Below are 7,647 nucleotides of genomic sequence, written 5' to 3'. Positions count from 1 at the left end.
GTCAGCAAAGGCAGCCTGGAAGGTGGCCACCCAATGGTGGTGGTGCCCTATGATGACATGCCACAGTCTTGCCACCATTGGCCAGCACCTGGAAGCCCACTTGGGTACAGTACCCCAGCTCAGCAACAGCCACTGGCCCAGCACACAAGAATTCTCCTTGGGGGATGGGGGACGGCGGCGGCTGGCGATGAGCGGGGGGAGCGCGTGAGGAGCAGGTGGACAAGGCTGGGGGGCCCAGGAGCGCGAGCTGCAGGGCAGAGGGTGGGGGCGCGAGCACAGCGGGCGGCGGCGAGGCGGCAGCAGAGAAGATGGTGGACAGCGACAGCGGCAGCGAGCACGGCGGCAGTGGCGGCGGCGGCAGCTGGCAGGGAGGCTTCCAGCCCGCACCCCGTGGTGGCGGCGAGCAGGAGACACAGGAGCTGCCCTCGAAGCGGCTGGACATCCAGAACAAGCGCTTCTACCTGGACGTGAAGCAGAACGCCAAGGGCCGCTTCCTGAAGATCGCCAAGGTGGGCGCGGGTGGCTCCAAGAGCCACCTCACGCTGTCCATTTTGGTGGCAGCCAAGTTCCGCGACTGGCTGGGCAACTTCATTGAGCACTATGGACAGCTGGGCCCTAGCAGTCCCGAGCAGCTGGCAGTGGGCACAGAGGAGGGCAGCGGCCCGGAGCTTCTCAGTTCAACCACTTTGGAAAGCAGTATGGAGGTTCCTCAAAAGACTTCACATAGAACTCCCCTATGACCCAGCAAGCCCACTTTTGGGCATTTACCCAAATGTTTATAAACAAGACCACACTAAAGCTACCAGCACAACTATGTTTATTGCAGCATTATTTCCCATAGCTAAGATATGGAACCAACCCAGATGCCCCTCAGTAGATGAATGGATCAAGAAAATATGGTATATATACACAATGGAATTCTATGCCTCCATCAGAAAGAATGACATTTCCCCATTTGTTAGGAAATGGAAAGGCTTGGAAAAAATTATATTAAGTGAAGTAAGCCAGGCCCAAAGAAACATAGGTCCCATGGTTTCCCTTATTTGCAATATCTAGTATATCTATGAGTCAAGCGGAAAAGGTCAGATAATGTGTTGTTAGGAAAACGAACCCTTAAATATGTATTCTAACGCATTTATAAGATTATTTCTTTGTTGCTTTGTATGTCCCTCCCCCACAATGTAACCCCCGCTTTCACTATATTTGATGTCAGTATAAGTTGTGGAGGAGATGGGGACAAACAAGTCGTTTAAGGATTCAGGTGGACCTGTTGCTACCATGAGAAGTACAAAATGTCATGTCAAAAACGAGCTTTACAATGTCGGTGTGGGGGGAGTGGGGGGGAAGGATTGGGTGGGGGGGAGGGGGGAGGTTGGAAAGGGAGGTGAAGGGTAAACAAAGGAGGAGGCTGCAATGCTTGGTAAGAAATGTATGCATTATCCTGCCCATGTAATTGTAACCCCTCTGTACAGTATGTTCTCAAATAAAATAAAATTAAATTAAAAAAAAGAGCGAGTTCCTGGTGCGCGAGAACTGCAAATACTACCTGGATCTCAAGGAGAACCAGCGCGGCCGCTTCCTGCGCATCTGCCAGACCCTCAACCGAGGCGGCGGCGGCTTTGGCGCAGGCCCCGGGCCTGGCGGCCTCCAGAGAGGCCAGACCATCTTGCTGCCTGCGCAAGGTCTCATCGAATTCCGACATGCTCAGCAAGCTCATCTACGACTAAGGAGGCGAGGAAGACAAGCTGGCTGGAGGCCCAAGAGGCGGTGCCGGCAGCCCTGGGTGGGGGGCGGGGCTGTGCGGGGAACTCCCGGAGGGCACCTCTATTACTGTGGACTCCAAACGTTTCTTCTTCAATGTGGGCTGCAACAAGTACGGAGTTTTTCTACGTGTGAGTGAGGTGAAGCCGTCCTACCGCAATGCCATCACTGTGCCCTTCAAGGCCTGGGGCAAGTTTGGTGGCGTCTTCTGCTGGTATGCGGATGAGATGAAAGAAATCCAGGAGCAGCAGAGGGATAAGCTTTATGAGCGTCTTGCTGGGGGGGGGGGGAAGGGTGAGGAGTCCTAAGGCGAGGAGGTGGATGAGGATTGAAATAGCAGCTTTCCACCCTGGCCTCCCCCACCCTGTTACCCTCGCCCCCCATCCCCCATCCCCCTGGCTAGTTCCCATTCTTGCTCATTCCCCTGTGAGCTAGTGGAGAGGGAGCCCGGGAGGCCACCAAGGGAGAAAAAAAAACCAACAAAATTAAAAAAAAATAATATAGTTAAGAGAAATAACCATAAGACAACAGTCTTGAACAGTGAGTAAAGCAGTAAAGTTCCAGAAATTGACAGCAACCTGCAAAGAGAGGACAACAGCATCTCCTCACCTGCAAGAGTCTCAGCTTCTATTTCCCACCCGAGGTTCCTAAGCTCATCTAGATAATCCTGAAGGGGATAGATTTTGAGTCTGGGCCCCTAAACACATCTGACTTACCCAGATCCATCTGTGTATAACAGTTGAATTTGTGTTGTACCTGGGAAAATCTAAAGTATCTCTCCAGGCCTAGCCGCCGTTGCAGTGTCTATCCTTCACCTTCATTGTAATCAGCCTTTTGGATCAAGATCTTCACAGAAATTCTTGAGACAGAGAGACCTTTGCAGTTACCCAGTCCTGAGAGTCCAGGTTTATGAAAAGGAATGCAACTTTACACAATCATGGACAAGGCAAAAAAGAATTCAAGAAGCCATCAGGGAATCAAAACAAATTGGATTTTTTTTTAATGGTTTTGCATGGAACCTGGCCCCATGTCTTTTCTTTGCAGAATTGTTTTCTGGGATGCGAAAATTCAAAAGGCAATGCTTGAACTAGAGAATTCATTACTAAAATAGTTTAAAAGTTGGGCAAAAGGAATTTTTTTTTTTCAAAAAATAAAAGCAGTTTTACATTGGGGGTTGCTGAGGTAGGCACAATAAGTCAGGCATAAAGCACAAGGCAAACTCGTTGATTGGATGGGTTGCTGCTCACTAAAGTTCTTCCCTTGATCTCTAAAGGTGGAGGTCATTACCAAGAAGTGGCATTGGTGTGAATGAGAGCCAGATCCCATGGCTCTACTATATGAGCCAGTGAATTGTGGCTAATTTGGCTGTTACAGCCACTGGTTGGCTGCATTTTTAACTGTAAAACTTGATGATTTTCTGCAAAAGGAACAATATGGCTACAAGCCTGAGCTTTAATGGAATATGCATCCTCACAGAGAAGTTGGAAATAACTAAAACTGAAGTCTTAATTCACCTTCAGTTTAACCTGTGGATTTGTTCAAATACTAAAGATCCTCAGGTTCAGAATTCCAGCATCATTTATTCTTTAAAACAAATTTTTAAGAACTTGATCCATCTTATTAGTACCTCACAATCAAAGTTGGCAAATGATGGATGAATGATTCAAGCAGTGCACCCGGTGGAAGCTGAAATCCATCTGTGAATGGAACTGATGTGAACGTGAATATGCTGACTATATCCTGGAAGCATTTTTATACCATCTTGAAATTGCAACATACTGGCATTGGCCAGTTTATCCAGCTGTCTTTTAAGAATAAAATTTGGGGTTTTCATGGATCACCTCTTCTATATTTTAAATGGATTTTCAGTAGAAATGATTTTTGTTAATCAAGTTAATCCCACCCCATCAAAAGGTATTTCTAGAAATGTCACAGGCCTAGGAAACTTTGAATTGAATGGGAGCTAATGTTCTTTCCAAAGTTTTCAGGTATTCTTTGTGTGACACCTTCTCAACCAGGAGGCAAGTAACCCCATCTCCACAATCTTAGTATTTTTTTTAACTGCATGCCTGTCCTTTATTTGAGCTGCCTTTTTAATTTATTGCGTATCCTTTTTATTATCTTATTTTGGTATTCAATCTATACAATCTTTTTGTATTTATTGGAAATAAGTAATATACAAAAAGGTCATTTTCATGTATTTGTGGCTGAGAGGGAGATACTTGTGTATATAAAATTAGGCTTTTTAAAAAAAACTAGACTATGACTCAAAATAATGTTGATCTTAGGTTCAAAGAAATAGAAGAGCCACAAACATTGGTGCCCTTTTCAGACTATTTCTCTACTCACATCATTCATAGTAGAATTTTTAAACATTTTTTAAAGCTTTTCTTTTCAAGAATGTTTCCTAAATTGTATGGGAGCAATAGTATTTTTGATGTTTTAATGACATCCGTATACTTGTACTGTATTTTGTACCACAAGGCAGCTGTTTTCAATAATGTCCTGCTGTGTTTACCTATGTATTTTGAGTGTTTTGTTTCTTTGCTGCGGAGAACACATTCCTAGTTTTAGTAAAGGAGATGAGAAGCTAGCATTAGGCTTGCAAAAACTGTTTAAGTTTCAACTCTGAGGCAGCAATGGAAATTAAGGTTGTAGCTATTAGTTGATCGCTGTAACTTTTGCATTTTCAAATCATGTACAATTCCTGTATAGACCAACTTATTTTCTTGCTTCAGTGGTGATTCTGTTGCTCAGCTGCAGTGAGCCAGTTCAATTTTGCAAAGGTGCAGTACCTCTCCTTTTCAAGGGAGTGGTTTATTAATCTTTTTTCTTTTCTTATTATTTGGCTGAATTGCAGTAACTAGCCTTGCCTTTCTATTCTGTAGAAATGACAGGGTCTTCACAATCCTTTACCAGTGGCTACTAAGCTATAATTAGCTGAATAGAAAGAATGTGGAAGTGGTCTGAGGCATATAGAGTATATGCCAAGAACACTACCATGTATGGCATCAGCTTTGGTTACCAGAGAAATTTTCTTAGTCATTAGAACCTATAACAGTTATATATCATATGTAAGTCTTTAGATATCAATTTGAGAATCCTCCAAAAAAAGGAGCAAAGAATGCGTAAGCTATGTGTTGGCAAAAGTAATTTATATTAAAATTTTGATCTGCCTGTGTAAGATTAAGTGTGAATGTCCTAGTGGTGGGTTTTTAAGCCTTAAACCAATCTCTGAGGTTTATTTTTCCTGCAGGGGTGTTTCATCGCCTCTCTTCCACTGTAGGAAGAGATGTAGATTAATTGTAGCATTTCACTGATCCTCATTCCTGTGACTAGGCACAATAGAAATCTGCAGAGCATGGAGATTCATTCATTAATACTAGCTTATTAAAGGAAATAGTCTTTGTTCCAGTTAGATAATGGCATTATACAAACTCTGGGAAGCAACTAACTTTTTTGTTTTGTTTTTAGCTGCTTACTACAAATGCTTTAGAAGTTGTTTTTAAAATTTGGCAAACATCCCAGCTAATGAAAATAGTTACATTCCTTAGAAATAGGGAACTAAGACTCCTTTTCAAAAAATTGAGTTTTATTTCAAACTAGCTACAGAGATAAGCCTTTTTTTTTCAAACCGTCAAAAGAGTCGGTCTCTGTGAAGAGATGTAACTCTTTAGGTTTCTATTGTCCCTTCTCATCATTTCAGCAAGTGAAATGGTAAATCTGGTGAGCAGATCTTTCAGTGCATATGCTGCACCAAACAAAATGTCAGTCTGTATAGCACCAAAAATCAAACTGAAAAGTAAACCAAAAACCCCCAAATACACTATGGAACTGTTGGAGGCATATAGGTGGTACAACTGGCTGTAGCTGTGGTACACACATGGCTACTTATCATGTCACTTTCCATAATTATTTACTGCAGAATGATTGAGAGACTTTTGGTGCAGGCAGCCATTAACCTCCTGCTTCCTTTGTTACCTCTTGGTCACTTTGCAGTAAATTGCAGGTCTTTTAAGAGATTCAAGCTTCGGTTTTCTCAAAACAAAACAATTATCTTGTCTTATCTGAAAATGCAGGGTTGTGGGCAAAAGAGGCTGGTTATAATAATGCCCTCATATTGAGTGGTCTGTAAATGGCTGCACACTTCAGGCACTGTTTTTGCTGAAGATGCTTAAATATGACCTTGACTGGCTTTACAGGGATGTAGAATGTAATCTACACAAGGTGACTGTGCATCTACCTTGCTCTTGAGGTGGATAAAATTAAGAACCTGGAGTGTGTAAGCCATGCACATAAGTATTCTTCACTGAAAATTTTGTTTTCATTTTTAACCCAATTATGTATTTGATCCAATGCACAACTGATCTCTCAGTAGATATTCATCTGAAAATCGTGTGGCCTTGATCAGTGAGAAGGGAGAGGAAAGAAGTGACTTTTTGCTTATATGAAAATGACTTGTTTGCTGAGAGTTGTTCTATAACACTCTAGGTATGTTTTTGATTGTATCCTTTTTGATTGGGGAAAGTTAATGTTTTGATCCTGGAGCTAATTCAATTGAGTTTTCTAAGTATCAGAATTGCTCTGATGAATAACAAAGTTGACAGATTTGATGTCCAATCTCTGTTTATTTTTTAAATATAGTGGAGTGAAATCCCCACTATTATGAATTCTTTAAATCAATATTAATTTAGGACACCTTAAAAGTCTTGTGCATAAGTAAGGCCTGTTCAGAGAGCAGACCTTTTTGCTCCTTTTCCACAATTGTGAAAAAGTGTCAAGTGTTTTTTGCATTGTATATTTCCATTTTATCCCTGACATATTTCTCAAAGATAAAGCACTTTTTGATCATGAAATGCATGGGATCTTTGTGTGATGTGGATCATGGTTTCTCAGACTCCCCTAGATATTCTGTTTATGAATATTATTCTAACTTTATGTCAGGAGAGTAGAAATCTTTGCTAACGTTAGAAAGTTTGTATTGTTGATTCAGAATACATTTTGCCAGTTTCCAATGGATGGGAGAGTAAAAAATGCTGCATTCACAATTTAATAAGTTACTTTCCCTTAAGCCTTAAGGTAACTTTTTCTTTTCTGTCAATAACAGCACTGAAGTTACAGTAAATGAATGAGATTATCAGTTTTCAGGGTTGTTTTTAGAGTACTGTAAATCAATTAGCTGTCTTCTGAAAGAGTTACAATTCCCATTCAGTATACTGGATAATGGGTGTAAGGGTGGGGGTAGGGCAGGGTGGGGGGAGATAGTTTGTAGAAAAGAAAAAAGAAAATAAGAACTATGTTTACCTTAAAATACAGACAAGAATAAAGTCCATATGTCCCATTTGAAATTCCATATGCAAGGTGGAAATGACAAATTACAGCCTCATTTCTTCTGCTTTAATTTAGAAAAAAAGTATTCATTTTTAATATTAGCTTCAGAAGTTTCTTGAGATAACTGGACTCTTGAGTAGCAATTTCCATTGCCATATCTGACTTGACTGTGTAAGTCATCCTCAGACCTTATTCTTAAAACCTAGTTTCATTACTGGAACATGTGCAATCCACTTTTCAGTACTGAAAGTTAAATTCAGAAAATGGAAAAATAAAATTGCATCAGCATTGTAAAGATTTCTTGTCTTGGGGATTTCCAATTGCAATGTGTCCCCCTGAATCAAGCAAGGCCTTTGTGAATGCCTTTTGTATTTCCTAATGCAGTATGGAATATGCTGTCCACTTCTGTTCACAGTCTTACTCTCGTTTGAGAATCTAACTCATGCCTTCTTGGAATTAGACATTCCAATTGGGACAGATAGAACCATGTTAAAACGAGAAGATGCCATATTGTTAGCTTTACCACAGTAAACTAGTAAAAGGGAGAGCACAACT

The 7,647-nt window shown here is 41.5% G+C and overlaps 1 pseudogene; it reads left to right on the top strand.

Annotated features, from left to right (window-relative positions):
- The first annotated feature begins 308 nt into the window (after positions 1–308).
- LOC122117575 lies at positions 309–2,093 on the top strand (annotated as a pseudogene).
- Positions 2,094–7,647: the final 5,554 nt, after the last annotated feature.

This window comes from Dipodomys spectabilis, unplaced genomic scaffold, assembly GCF_019054845.1.
Source record: "Dipodomys spectabilis isolate Male_0828 unplaced genomic scaffold, ASM1905484v1 ptg000144l, whole genome shotgun sequence".
NCBI lineage: Eukaryota > Metazoa > Chordata > Mammalia > Rodentia > Heteromyidae > Dipodomys > Dipodomys spectabilis.
The sequence above is the reverse complement of the archived record's forward strand: the minus strand, read 5'-3'. Positions and strand labels throughout refer to the sequence as shown.